The sequence below is a fragment of the Myotis nattereri genome (genome assembly GCF_964212035.1).
Source record: "Myotis nattereri genome assembly, chromosome: 2".
NCBI classification, from domain to species: Eukaryota; Metazoa; Chordata; class Mammalia; order Chiroptera; family Vespertilionidae; genus Myotis; species Myotis nattereri.
In genome coordinates this window covers 202,637,741-202,653,085 of record NC_138076.1, presented here as the reverse complement: position 1 = coordinate 202,653,085, position 15,345 = coordinate 202,637,741, and the positions used below count along the sequence as shown (strand labels likewise).

Sequence of the window (15,345 nt, the reverse complement as noted above, 5' to 3'; positions counted from 1 at the left end):
AATTATTTCTCCTAACCTACTTATAAAGTATTACTAATACATTTTACAGGGATTTCTCAGGAGATAACAGCCCACACAATTTGCTTGAAGCAACAGAACACAAAAAGACAAGCATCATATTATTAAGGTGTGATTTCCAGTACTTAATTCACTCTATGCTAGGTCCCTGTCCCTAAGAAACCTTAGTAATACATAACTTAAATCAGCCTCAGAAAGAAGACATACTTGCATTATATTCTGCCTTCTTAAATCTGCCTTTGGAGCACAAGATTCAGATGTAGCCTCAAAATAAAAATTTCATGTCTAATGATTTTTCCTAATAATTTATAGAATGGGAATTTCTACTCTTCTGAATCCTTAAATCACTAAACAGTGACTTTCTAACCTAAGGTCAAATTACTGGTAATCCTATATAATAAAAGCCTAATATGCAAATTGTCCTCTCAGGCAGTAGTTCAACCAGGAGTTTGACCACTCCCTATGATACACGCCATGGCAGCGGGCGGCAGTGGAGGTGCTGCCAGCCCCAATGGGCCCCATGAGAGCAGGACTGAGGCAGGATGGTGGAGCACGTGAGCAGGTGGCACCAGTCCAAGGCAGGTGTGAGCAGAGGCCCGATTGCCTTGCCAGTCACCCCACAGATGGCGACCAGCAGTGGCGGTGAAGGGCAGGGCCACCGCCTGACTCCCAGGCCCTGAAGGAGCCAGGTGGGGGCCTGGCCCTGATTGATCACTGGGCAGGCAGGATGGTGGAGCGAGGGGGCGGCGCCATGAGGCTAGAGGCATGAGCTGGGGCCCGAAGTCTGCAGGCCACCCCAAGGGACCCCACCTGTCCAAGAATTTGTACACCGGGCCTATAGTAATTATATAAATGACAGCAATACACAATTGCAGTTATACTGGTAAACTTTTTTATGATTTGTAAAATAAAGCAAAAATGCATCAGTATTAGTTCAGGCAACCAATGACACAACTTGGCCTCCATGATAACTTAGCTCCTCTTCTCCCCTTTTTCTCCTTTCAGGAGTGGCTCTTAGGGATCAACATGGCCCTCCATTTTCTTTCTTCCTTTCTTTAGTTTTCCTTCCTGCGTTCTTTTTTAGTCCCTTTGCTAATAATTCAGGTTCATTCTTTCCAAGCATTCTTGAGCTCTGTCCCACAACCCCCAGCACTCAACACAAACATGATGGGATGTATGTCAGAGATCACAGGTCTCTTTCTGCCCAAATAAAAAAAAAAGAAAAGAACTCACCCAGTGCCCACCACCTTTTCCAGTGGGATTTTACTTCAGGATTAATCTATAACAAACAGATGTTTAAGAGTTTGAGTCCTGCACTCCAACAGATAAGACTTATTCTGCCTTTAGCTACCTTCCTAATAATTTTGTTTCTTCTCTCACAGCAGCTTTTCTCTCCTCATCCTGCCAGGGTATCTATTTAATAGTGAAGAGACGTAGTAAAAGTCCTATTTGATTTGTCAAGGTAGCAGGATGCTAGGATACTAGGCATAGTTTCTTTTTCTTTTTAATTTCCTTTACGGTTATATTTCTGAGTGTATATTTTTGCTTTGGTTCTTTAGACTAAAGGTAAACTGTGCTATGATCAAGGCAGATATGTGTTTTTCAAACGGGTTTCTGAAAAGACCATGAACAGTGGAAGAAGGCAAACCTGGGTTCCAATCTTGACCTATTAGCTATTACTGTTATCTTGGGCAGGTTGCTTAACCTCAGGCTCCAGTTTCCTCATTTGTAAGATGGGAATACTACTTCTTACATCATGAAGTTACTCTATGTATTAAGTGAGAATTATGTGATAGATTTGACAGTATTTTCAACTGTTGAGTACTTAATCAATCTTAAATTATCCCAAAGGTAACAAATGTTTAATAAATATCAGACGTCAAATAGAAAGAAAAAAAAAAATCAAACCAGTAGCTTCACTCCTTGATGTTGATTTAGGAAACGAAAAATGTTTTAAAGATTAAATCTGTAAGGAGGAATACAAAAATATATCCCATTATAACAAATACCAGTGAAAAGAAATTTGATATATAATAAAATTTTAAAACGTAAGGCTTCAACTAATGTAGTGTGTATAGTACTTTGAAAGGTAATCCAATCTACTAAATATTCTGAAGCAAGTCCACAGAGTCTGAGACGACATGCAAAATTATTTATGTGTATTTTTCCCATGAATGGCTCCTTGGATTTCAGCAAATTCCTTTAAAAATACAGTATCCGAAAGAGGTGTTGAATAACTATTCTATATTCAGATAATACTGCTTTATTATTAATGAAATAAAAGATAAAATGACAGTTGAGTCCCACAAAATAATCTGGAGCCATTCCCTGAAATATTTCGCAGTATATAAAACCTCCACCTTAGTCTGTGGTAAAAGTCATACACTTAACTGACACTTAGGAAAACCCAGTGGCAACTGACTTGCCAAGCCTCAAGAACTAATGTAAACAAGGGTGTGACAGAGGAGAATAGAGCCTTTCAGGTTAGAAGAGCAATTAGCAGCTCTCTTGGGACACCTCAGGAGTCAGCAATGACCAGGAGCATAGTTTTCATGGACCAGGGTAGCAAAGCACTGGGTATGTGGCTTTCATCAGAGGAAGCGACCTAGAAGGAACTCTGCCCTGGAGGCCTGGGTTCAAATCAAAACTAGTGCTTTGTTAGTTTCCACTTATTTTCTTCAGAGTTTGAGTTTCCTCCTCTGCCGTAGAGAGGGGTTGTGACTCTACGTAAAAAGTCATATACAAACATTCGTTGACAAACGTATTTTAAAGTACACACTCTGCCCTACAAACCTGTGCTAGAGATAACAGAGTACCTAGCTAAATGACGAAAACACAGGTGCTCAATAAGTAGCAAAATAGACACAATGTGAATTTCTTCTCAACTGACCTGGACACACCTGCATAGACTGCTGAACAGTGTTGACTGGTGGACAACACTGCTGTCATACAGCTCTTTAAAATTCTGAACTGCTCTATATGCTTCCTAGACTCTCTCCTGAACATCTTAGGGCTTGGTCTCTGACAAAGATAGCCCACCTTCACAAAACCAGACACCTTGTACCTAAACACCTCCCTTAAGTGAGCCCTAACATCATGCATTCAACAAATATTAACTGAATGCACATTAGGTATTAAAACACAGAGAAAATATAAAAATAAATCATTTTCATCTTAAAGGAAGCTACCATTTAGTAGGCACAGAGGAATGCAGTTCCACTCAGCAAGCATCTAATGAATGAATTCCAATTTGCCAGAGCTATGCTAGGAATACTAAGATTTGCATGGGCTCAGCCTTGAATCATGAGCACACCATCACACCAGGGAGATCAGCATGTATCCAATAGCAATAACACACAGCCAAGTGCCAGAAGTGTGAGTGCACCAAAGTGAACTGTATAGATAGGCTTGGGTTCCATTCCTGGCTCTGCCACTTAACTAGCTGTGTAATCTGGACATGCTCCTTAAATTCTCAGGGCCTCCATTTTCTCATCTGTAAAACTGGATGATAAACCATCTCCTTCATAGGACTAATGTGAGGATTTACTCAACCAGCTATTACAGCATTTAGAGTCTAGCACACAGTAGACATTCAATAAATGGTAGCTACTGTCATTAATAGGAATGTCTTTAAGTATTTGCTGAGCTCTATACAATACAGATCTGGGATCACAGGCGCAAAGAATTAAGACTAACTCTCTACTTCTGATATGGAAGCCAAAAAAAAGTCATTGGTGGGCTTCCTCCTTTTCCAGAGAAGGATTTGTGGGAGTGCTGTGGGAGCACATAGGAGAGAAAGAATGGGCAAAGCTGGCCTTGTACTCTAACACAGGCAGTTGGAAGTGGGTTTGAGCAGGAAGTCAGGAATTGAAACAAAGAGCAGAGCAAAAAAGGGGACATTTGGGGACTATGGCTGTAACAGTATTCCCAGGAGCTTTCTGTAGGTGAGGGAGCAGAGCAGAAAATAACCAGAAAAATAGGTGGGACCCAGAGCTTTGAGGACACAGAATACCAAAGTAAGGAGTGTGCACGTTATCACCGGTACAGATCTGGGGGCAGCACAGAAGCAATCAGCAAGATGACTCTGAACACAGATGGACTGGAAAGAGAGGGACATCAGCAGTGGAAGGCAAGGTAGAGACTGATGAAATGCGTGGGGCAAGAGGAATTAAGTACCTGAAATAGCCTGGGCAAAGTTCAGATAGACTGCAGGCACACACATAGGAAGCAGTCAGGCCCTGGTAAGCGAACAGACAGGAAAGGCCAGAGGAAATCTGAACCCTGGACCACCAGAATAGTGAAATAGTAAAAGAACAGCTACACAGCAAAAAAGACTTGTGTTGTCACTGGGTTAAAGTGAGAGGAGGAGTCAATGGGTCACAACATGGATTCAGCACCAGATAAATTCATTTTCGGTCCTAATAATCTATCCTCCTTTAAACTCGTTAGTCCTTACCCTTTTCCCTTTTCTTAAGTAAATCAGAGCCTGTTCACTTCCCTCATCTTCAAAGTTCTCCTCAGGACTCAACCCTTAACTAGACCAAAAGCAGGTACCCTCCTCATCTCCCTCGATGGAACTGTCTCAGAGGAAAGAATAACAAGAAATGTTTTCTGTCAGTTTTGGTAGAATATTAGTAGAGAAGGTAATGGTTGGAGAGTTACTAAATTACCACTCATCTCCTGGTGTCTATTCAGTTGAGTCTGATTTCTGGTAACTGGAGATTAGGCTTGAAAGGAGGAGACCTGCCTTTGTTTCAGTGCGTACCCACCTTCAAGGCTGGAACACGAGGCTACCGCGCCTGACCACTACCCGATCACATCTGAGCTCCTCTCACAACCGTCTCATAATTCACCTGGATTGTTAATCATGCACTGATTTGTGTCTGTCACCTGCTTTGAAGAAATTAAGTCCCATGTTGCCACAGTTTAAGTCTTATCTCCCAAACTACTATTTCAAACTACTGGGGACTACTAAAGTCTTAAGTATGTCCAGCACTTAGTATTCCAATGAGCACTTTTTCATTCACTTTGCTGTTCCTCTCAATACCAACAAAAGGCATTTATACAAGTGGTTTCAATGCTCTGGAAACCTAGAGACACTGATTTACATATAAGGTCCCCTATAAAGGATACTTGCATTATGCCCTTAAGAACTCAAATGTTCATGAAAGCCAGTTCCTTTGAGCAATAGGAGCTCTATTTATAGTTCTCAGAATTTAGTAGCTCCCTAGTTCTAATTTTACACATGGACATACAAGTCCTAGCCACAGATAGCATATTTCCCTATTTTTCTATTCACATATAAATTGTTACTCACCTGTTGAGTTACCATTAGCTATCTTCTAACTATTATATTTTGGGTATTAAAGAATAGTTCTTTGTTTCCTCACTTCTAATTATTTAGCAACCAATCCTGACTAACCTACCTTAAACATTAAAGTTCCAAACTTGGTATTTATAAGAATTACCTGAGGGGGCTTGCTTAAAAAAATAAATAAATAAAGGCAGATCCTAGCCCCTTCCAGAGGGCTTATTTAGCAAGACCTCAGGTAAAGCCCAGGCATGCATGTTTAATAAGCACTCCAGAGAATTGTGTAGGTGTTCTGTAGACTAGTTTTTGAAACGCTTCTTTAAAACCTTCTTCCTGTAGGTGGTCATCTGAGCTTATCAGTTCCTTGAAACAGGAATCTCACTCCCTTGTCTTCTACAGTACTATGAAAGCAAGGTGAGTTCTGCTGTTGCCACTGATACTTACTGAGGAGGAAAGGAGGCAAAGGAAAAACTATTAAGAGAAGGGAGAAGAAGACATTTGTAAAAACTCCCTCTCCGTTATTTATGTTGCCATCAGAGTATGAAACCCTAACCTTTTTTTAAGGTGTAGACTTTAGGATTTTAACACTCAATTCTCCACTAAATAAGTGCCTTTCTTTACTCAAACCCAATGTTCCTTAAAGGTTTTCAAAACCCACCAGTTAGCCCCAAATGTGGGCAACAATTGGCTGGAAATTCACAAACGTTTCAAACCAGTGGTCCTTATCTTGTGTCTCTTCCTCCATTCCTTAGTACTCATTAAAAACCCAAAATAAACCAAATGATACAGAGCTGAGTGGTAAGTTTACTTAAAAGAGATGTGCTAAATGATTTAATTGTGAGTTGGTAGTGTGCTTTTCATTCATGGTGTTGCACTTCCCTAAATGTCTGAAATTACCTATGATCATATGGAATTGAAAACATCAGATTATATCAGTAAAATGGGTCCAAAGCGTATAAAAACAGTGATTCTTTTTCCTCCCATTGATGTTAAAACCAGGATCATCTGTAGAATTTATATAAAGCTCAAATGCCTATATAACTTTTTAAGTGCAATTTTATGAAATAGGTGGAACAAAGAGAACAATCAGACAGGAATATTAATAGACCTTTGTCTCATTTTCCCTGCAAACTAAAGGTCTGAGTAACACAACATATTTTAAATGAAGCCAAAAGCCTTTTTATCTCTTTATTGTCCATTAATTTGCGATTTGTCTTTGAAGTCTATCTCCATTTCCTATAACCATTTTTCAAAAACGTAAATAAAATTTTTAGAATAATAAAAATGCAAATTAACTGCTAATATCCTTCCTAAAGGCACACATGTCTAAATAGATTTTGCATTTAACTGTGCCACAAGTTTACTTTCTCAGAAGGCAATGTGTTCAAATATGAGTTCCGTTTCTTAAAAATTATATAGATAGACACAGACAAGGACAAAAAGATAATTAGCAGAAATTAAAGCAGATGTGTCCGGTGATGGTCACCAACCCGATGTCGATCATCCCTGTTACACAGACAGCCCCTACACCGGCCTCAAGCTTCTGCCAGCGCCAGGGCATGACCCTGCCTCCCTCAGGGGCCGGCGGCAGGAGTGCAGCACGCTTGCCACCAGCCAAAGGAAAGACTTCCCTCTTCCTTCCACACAATTGCTAACTCTGGGCCAGAAAGGCGACACCTGAAGAGAAACAAAACCACTCCACGAGCTTCCTGGTTGCTCTCCGTGCCACGGGGGTTTCTGGGTTTCCCTCCCAGAGAACAGAACAGGCGGACAGGGGCCCAAAACGACAAGCATTTCCTGATCCCCTTTTCTCAGCAGTTCCCTAAACAAACAGGTCTACACTGCTCCTAAAAGTTCTTAAGTTATTTAGGTTTACGGGGAAAGAGGAAGGGACAATAGGAGGAAAGGGACACTTTACAAAAATGCATTTTTAAAGATGAAGAGAGTTACATATTCCCTTCGCCAGTTCGCTTTACTCCACGGTTCGTCCGCTTCCAGTAACACGTGGGCCAGCCGCGCGTTTCCGTGTCATTTCCAAGGCCGGGCTCCTGTGGAGTCGCTGCACATCCGCCCGGCTCTGAAAGGCGGCGGGCGACCACGCGGGGCCCCCTCCCAGCGCAGCGGGCGAAAGAAACGTTGGCGTCTCCTACCTACCTTCAGGGTCGGACCATGGCCGCCCAGCTTTCTCCGTTTCACAAACACGGGCACGTCGGTCTCGGAGGTCACTCGGCCAGCGCTCGCTCGAGGCGCGGCCCGTCCTCTGCGGCACAGAAGCCGAGCGGGGCGCGGGTGAGGCGGGCGCTCCGGCCGCGGCGGGAAGTGCGCGCCGGGGGCGGGGCTTCCGCGAGCGCAGTGCGCGCCCCCCCACCTCCCCCCGGCGCCCCGCACCGCGCCTCCCGCGGAACAGCGCCCCCTGCCGCAGCCTGACCGCGACCTCGCCCGCGCCCGGCTCGGGCCCCACAGGCCAGCGTCCGGTCAGACCCGAGTCAGTCTCCTAGACATGCTCGCGCTGCCTTCCCAGGACATCCGGAACCCAGGAAAGCCTCCAAAAGGAAGCTTAGGGCACAATTACCTCAGCTTTTAAACGGAGCGGTTTGTAAAACACCTCCCAACTTAATCTTCCTTTAAACTGCATCCGTACAGGACGTCAAAATCCAACTTCCAGCGTTTCTTGGAAATTTGAATCCGTAGGGCAGAATTACGAACACTCTTTCCACTTAGGGTGATTATTTACCCGGCCTAAGCAATACAGCAACACCCTCCATGACATATGGGACCTAATGGTCCACTTTTACAGGTGAACTCTGAGAATGCGTCAGTGATAGAACTAAAAAGACGCCAGTTACACGGATACCAGGCCCATTCAGGAGACAAAAACCACACCATCACTTAAAAGTAGAGTTGTTTATAACAGCAATAATAGCTAACACACTTGTGTGGTGGCTGTGCATATATAAACACAATCTTCACAACCTTCTTGAAGCAAGGCCTATCAGGTCCATTTCACAGACAGGGACACTGAGGCACAGAAAAGCTAACTTGCCCAAGGTCACAAGCTGGTCAACAGCAGGTGGCGGACCCACACTCGGGCAGCGTGGCGTGTGCTTTTACACCCTGTCCTGTATCGCCTGAAGAAGCCGGGTAACAGCCCTGGCTCCTCTCCGCTGTCCCCGCTTAACTGCCTAGGGCGAGTCCGACGATTCTGAGCCTTGAACATGTAAATACATGTAATTTGCCAACCTCTCAGGATTTCCGGGGACTCAGTGGTGTGAAAATCCTGGAAAAGCGTCGTGAAATTATTACACTCTTTTAATGCTGTCGAGGATCTGTCAAGGTCGTGCACTAAGAAACGATACAAAAAACCATTTCCTCGGATATTCTGCAAGCAAACTGTCTCCACAAAGAAGAGCGAGGGGAAGGAAACCGCCAGGGGGGTGTCCCCTACCACAGGTGAAGCTTTCACTGACCCGGGCTAAGAGCCTCACCCTCCCTCAGACACCCCTGCAACGTCTCCCCTCCCTGCGTTCCGGGCACCCAGCAGGCGGTGTTCGGGTCCGGCCGCTCGCTCGGGGCTGGGTCGGCCGTCAGGTCACCCAAGGCTTACATGCACACGCGCTCCCGGGCCTCGGGCCCTCTTCAGGTGTCCCGCACCGTCCGCTCCGCTCCGCTCCGATGCAGTGCGGGACTGAAGCGGACAGTGGAGCCGCTGCAGGTCCCCGGTGGCGACGGGAAGCCACGCCTTGTGTGAGCCGGGCGGTGGCAGAAAGCCAGAGTCAGAATGACAAAGCAGAAATCCGCGGCTCGTGCAGCCCTGGCGACCTACGCCCGCGGCTCGGCTAGCTAGGCTCCCCCAAGGGTGACGCCACATCCTCTTCCTGCCGATAGCGCCCCCAACCCAAGAAAAGAACAAAAACAATTTAAGGAATGTCTGGAACCAGAACCCAAAATAAGAGTGGGTTTTCAATGAACAACACTGGACTATGCCCTAAGGCGGTGACTTCAGAACTTTGCTGCCCAGTGTTATCACGGGAGGATCTTATAAAAATCGCTGGCACCTGGTTCCCACCCCCCCACCCCCATATTCGGATGGAATGGGTATGGGGTGCCACCTGGGCATGAGTTTTGTTTTGTTTTTTTAACTCCTGGGTATTCTATAGAGTGAACAGCAAAGTGAGGGGGGACCCAGTGCCCTCAGGTAATGGATTAGTCAGCCTGGCAATTCCCTAAAGGAAGTTACTATACCCTGACTAACCCTGAAACGAAGTGACAAATTGCACCAACACACAACTTCCCCTTAGAGTTCTTCCTCCTTGTCCCACTCGGGTTTAGGTTTGTCATGGATGTTTTAAGGAAAACTGAAGAGTATACAACTCCAGCCATGCCAGGCCTCATGTAGCTGCCCAAGTACCCGTGCTCTCTCATATATCCATGCTCTGTCATATTCTGACACTTGCACTAGTGGCCAGCTATGTATATTTGCTGAATAAATAAATAAATGAATGTCTTCCCCACCTCTTGTCTGGATACTGCCAGACTGAAGCAGACTTAGGTGAAAGGGTTGCTGGTTTCTTAAGGCTGTGAGAAACCACACTTATGACCTGGCAGACAAACACAATCCACTTTTTTGAGCCCCTTCCAATCCTCTCAGCTTCTGAACGTGCGAAAACGCACGCACGCACGCATGTGTGCACTGACCTGACACTTTCCCTACCTGATAACCACTATTAGGTAGGGAAAGTGAGAGCGTGCCTCACCTGATTCTGGGGCCCTTAGAACAGACGATGGTCAGGATACAATGTTTTAAGGAGCAAAGAATGAAAATTGTGTCAGAAAGAAAGCTGGGACTAAGGGAGAAAACAAACTCTGTACTAACCATTTTATGGGCCGTAGCTCATTTAATCTATACAATAATAGCCATGAACCAGGGTCATAAACTCCTCCTTCTTAAAAATATACAGAAACTATACTTTATTCAAAAGTCTTAGGAGAGGGACTTTAAAATCATTTACCTTGAAATAAGTATTAAAAGCAAGTGATAAGGACTGATTTCTAAGAACCCTGTATGACAGACAGATCAGCATTACCATAGTTAATATTTTCTAACAGCATACCAGAAAAGGCTAATAAGGCATCTTAAGTTCACACTATTCTTAAATGAGCAAATTATAGTACAAATAGCTAGAATACTGCAGCAGTTATTTTTTTTAAGTAAAAAAAAAAAATCACCATTTTGAAAAACCTTCACTTTTTTTTTAAGCCCTTTTTGCTACTGTTAGGGACCAGATGCCTTACCCTTGTCACAAAATAGAGAATTCTTTAGTTCTATTTAGTTGCTGGTTAATGGAAGAAGTGCCTCATCTCACATTTTCCATGATGCAGCATTTGTTTTAGTTATACATTTTATGTTATTCCCCTTGCCTGACTTCTCTTCCCTCCGTAAAGGCCTACTCTTTCAAAGCTCATCTGAAATGTCACTACCTCTGGGAGGGCTTCCCTGATTCCAACTCAGTGTTTATCGATCCTCCCTTTTTCCATGTCCCCAAATAACTAAAAATAATTACAAGTCATCTAAATCCAAGAGAGCTTTGGGAAGGCAAACCCTTGTTTGATTTATCTTGTCATCCCAGAACCTGCTATATATAGTAAGTACTCAAAAAATCCTTGAAAAGGCCCTCTGTTCCTGAGCTAACATCTAAGCACTCTATAAACAGATCTATGCAGGTGTTTGATTAAGGGTCCTATTGCATTGAACTACTGTTCCTCCTACAAATAAGTCTCTCTCACCTCACTGAGCTAGAACACCTTTCTGACACCCAAATCTCTGCTTAAACCTTCAGTAGCTCTCCAGGACCCTCAAGATAAAGTCCAAACTCCTCAATTGTACTGACTTGGCCAGGCTCACTCTTGTTAAACCTAGATGTCCACATATTCTGCACCCAAAACATTGCTGGAAAAGACACAGAAATTAAAAGTGATTTCACTTTGCCGAAACCGGTTTGGCTCAGTGGATAGAGCGTTGGCCTGCAGACTGAAAGGTCCCAGGTTCGATTCCGGTCAAGGGCATGTACCTGGGTTGCAGGCATATCCCCAGTGGGAGATGTGCAGGAGGCAGCTGATCGATGTTTCTCTCTCATCGATGTTTCTAATTCTCTATCTCTCTCCCTTCCTCTCTGTAAAAAATCAATAAAATATATTTTTAAAAAAAAAAGTGATTTCACTTTAAAGTCAAGTGACATATTGAGGTATGCTTCAAAGCTTCCCAAAAAGGCTTTGCATCTCCGATATATTTTCCCTGTTTCCAAAGTTACTATTGCATTCTTATTCCTCTTTTGTCAAACCTCTAATACACCTACAGCTTACCATGGGCTCATAACTTGCTTTTTCTACTTTAAGAACATTGAATCAAATAGGCAGAACTCCCTCCTACTTCCCTCTCGACCTCCACTTGTGTGTGGATTCTCATCTTTCCTTGTCTTCTCAATCTTCAGTAACTTCACTCATGGTATCATCAATTTCTTGTTCTCTACCTGATCATTCCCATCACCATACAAACACACTGTAGTTTTCACATTAAAAAAAAAAAAAGAAAAAAAAAAAAGCCTTCCATCATCCCATGTGCTCCAACCCTCACCATCCCATTTCTTTGCTGCCCTTCACAGAAAAAAAAAAAATGAGGGAAAATTCTTTATAACCTGAAAAAAAAAAAATAAAGTAGGATAGGGAGGTGTAGGAAAGCATGTCTCTTTGGCATGAGGTTTATTTTAGGTTGATTATTTTTAAGAAACAAACGGCTCAGAAAGAGCTTTTTAACTCCCCCTTCACTGCCTAAAAGAATTTAGATCAGTGGTACCTAACATGGGGCACATGCCCCACAAGGAAGCAATTTGATTTTTAAGGGGGGGCAACTGGAGAATGAGTTATTAACAGTGTATTTTTTGCATTTCTTATGGTTCTAGGGGACTCATACACAGTATATAAGTATATATTGTGACATTTATGCATTTCAGTTCTCTATTATGTTTTGAAACTTTGCTATTTTTTCGTATCATTTTATATTATCTTTTTAACAATTTCTTAGTGATTTCTTCCTCAGTACTTCACCTGTCCTTTTGTACTTTTATTTTTCTCTTTCATGGATGCCATGTTCTTTGGAAGCTTATTTAGACCAAATTAATGGCCTTTTGGGCTTCCTCCACGTGAATGGGAGCTCACTTTTTGAATAATAAGAATTATATGTCACGGGGGGCATCAGGATTTTAGAGATGCTTAGGTGGGGCATGGCCAAAAAAAGGGTGGGAACCACTGATTTAGATAGAGAGCCTGTTCCAGGAAGAGGATCTATCACCAGGGATAACTGCAAATAATATGAGGTGTAGTGAGCCGGGGACCTTAGCAAAGCCTGCTTATTCAAAGTACTCCCTCTAATAGACTTTGCATGGCATAGCAAACATTTGTTTGCCAAACGTTATTTTGCCATCTCCATGTGAAGTCCCAAATGCCTATTCCTTCTCTTCAGCTCTGGATGGCATATAAGCCATTGTCAATTACCTGACTGTTTTTGGGCCTCAGATGAAATTAAACTTGATTTTCTGCAATTAACTTGTCTCATCTCAATTTAATTCTTAAACCATCTAGAAGAGTAGAGGAGAAAATTTTCCTCCCTGAGAGAAGCCAAGAAAGATCTAAGAATATGATCAGTGTCAGTCTCCAGTTTTAGAATAGCACAGCTCAATAGAAGTTTCTGTGATGATAGAAATGTTCTATATCAATACTATCCAACCCAAAAGCCCTCACCACGTGTGACTGTTGAGCACTTATAATATGGCTAGTGCAAGTACAGACCTGAAGTTTTTGTTACTTGTTTAATTAATTTAAATGTAAATAGCCACATGTGGGCAGGGACCAGGATTATTTATGCTCATCATGATGTTCCCAGAACTTAACACAGGGCCTACATATATAGTAGTTGCTTAATAAATATTTGTCAAAAGATTCAATCTGTAAAATGGTATATTATTAGTTAATTTGTGGGTCCCATCTTTTTCCAATGAGGAAAGGGGGAAAAAGACTTTATGTGGTGCCCTAGCTGGTTTGGCTCAGTGGATGGAGCATCAACCTGTGGACTGAAGGGTTCCGGGATCGATTCTAGTCAGAGGCACGTGCCCACGTTGCGGGCTCGATCCCCAGTAGGGGCTTACAGGAGGCAGCCAATCAATGATTCTCTCTCATCATTGATGTTTCTATCTCTCTCTCCCTCTCTGAAATCAAAAAAATATATCTAAAAAAAAAAAAAAAGACTTTATATGGTGTGGGAGCACAGCTGCTCCTCGAACCTGCACACACCCCTGACCCTGCTGTTACACAAATTGTTGGGGAGTAAGTTTCTCCTTGACCCTGCTCCGCTACACTAACTGTTGGGTCTGAGACCCTCTGCCAGGGACTGACCTCCTTGGACGCGAGGTCTTTAAGAATTTGCTCTATCCCAGAGGGCAGATGGGATAATAAATGAGAACATACTGGGTGGTCTGAGTAAAATAACAATTGTAATATGCCTATGAGCATACCTGGAACATAGTAGGTACTCAGATGTGATGGCCCATCAACTTCACAGAGGGAAAGCAAATAATAGTATGGGAGAAGGCCTTAAAAAGCAAGTGATAGCTATAAGGGAACCATATCTTGAGGAATAATGGGAGTAGAAGTAACCCCTAAGGATTTTTCACTGCTTATGTGCCCGGCGTAAATCTGGGTCTCTACATGACTCATTTAATCCTCACCACAATCCAGTGAGTGAGATACTATTATTTTCCCCATTTTACGGCTGAAAAAGACCCCACTTATGGACAGTGAGGATAATTATCTTGCCCATGATCACTGAGCTAATAATTGACAGGGCTGAAACTGCCACCCAGCCCTTGGCTCTTACCACAGTGCTGTTCCGGCTCTTGAACAGATTTTCTTCTAGGGAACAGCAAGAGGAAAGATACTGTTTGTTGTTGCATGTTATACAGAAGCATAAGGGAAGATGAAACTATAAATACGTTAGATTTAGCTTGGGATTCACAAGGCAGCTAGGGATTTAGCTCTTTTCCCCTACATTCTCAAAATCATCCATGTATTACACCCATATTACAAAATTACAAACTGAAATTCCAGGAAATGAAGAGTCTTGCCAAAGGTCACAAAGCAGGTGTGTTAGATTTGCCATATAAATCCAGGTGTGTCTATCCCTAAATCCACTGTTTGTCTTACAATTCAAAAGTGTATGTAGTGAGGTACAGACTAAAAAGAAGTAAAAGCAACATGATTTAAGGACAAAAAGAAGCATTAACTTTCTGACAATGACCAGGGCAGACTTCATGCATGAAATACCTGCCCTGAAAACTGCTCGGGGGACCATGATTTCTGAGAAGCCTCTGAGCAAACATAGGACTAGTCACTCTTTTACATACAACAAGCTGCAGTGATGCCGTCTGTGTACACGCCTGCCAACCTTAGTACTGCCACTTACTGAGCACCTGTGTGCCAGGAGCTTCACATGTCCTCATGAATCATCTCAATAAGCCTTTGGGATATGAATTACCATCTCCATTTGCAGATGAGTAAACTCAAGATCTGACAGCTAGCCCGGGATTGACGCCCTCATTCTCTTCTTTCTCCACCACACTATTTTTCACTTGAGAGGCTGGTCTTTGAATCCCTAGTACCTGGCTCAGTGTCTTTCCCATAGGAGGCACTCACTCAAGATTTCGATTATAGTGGAAATAAAACATTTTTAATGTAGAAAATCTCTGGCCAGCAGAGCTTCAGGAGGTACAGGCTCTACTGCAGTAAACTTTCAGATGTCTCATCTTGTAAAATGAGATCAACCAACCTCACCCCCAACCAAGAAGATGTGTATTCATTAATAGTGGTAAACAGATGGGAGAAGTAACACAGCTTATTATTATTAACCTCTAAATTTTTAAACCCTATTTGAGTTGATATTGAGAGGAACATCCCCTCTAATTTCTCTT

At 43.0% G+C, this 15,345-nt stretch overlaps 1 protein-coding gene across 1 annotated transcript in view; it reads right to left on the bottom strand.

The window, feature by feature from the left end:
• TXNRD1 (thioredoxin reductase 1) overlaps window positions 1–7,614 on the bottom strand; it is a 56,435-nt gene extending 48,821 nt beyond the window's left edge. The window contains exon 1 of the mRNA XM_081082360.1: window positions 7,484–7,614. The gene's annotated coding sequence lies outside the window, so the exon portion shown is untranslated. The remainder of the gene's footprint in view (window positions 1–7,483) is intronic.
• Window positions 7,615–15,345: the final 7,731 nt, after the last annotated feature.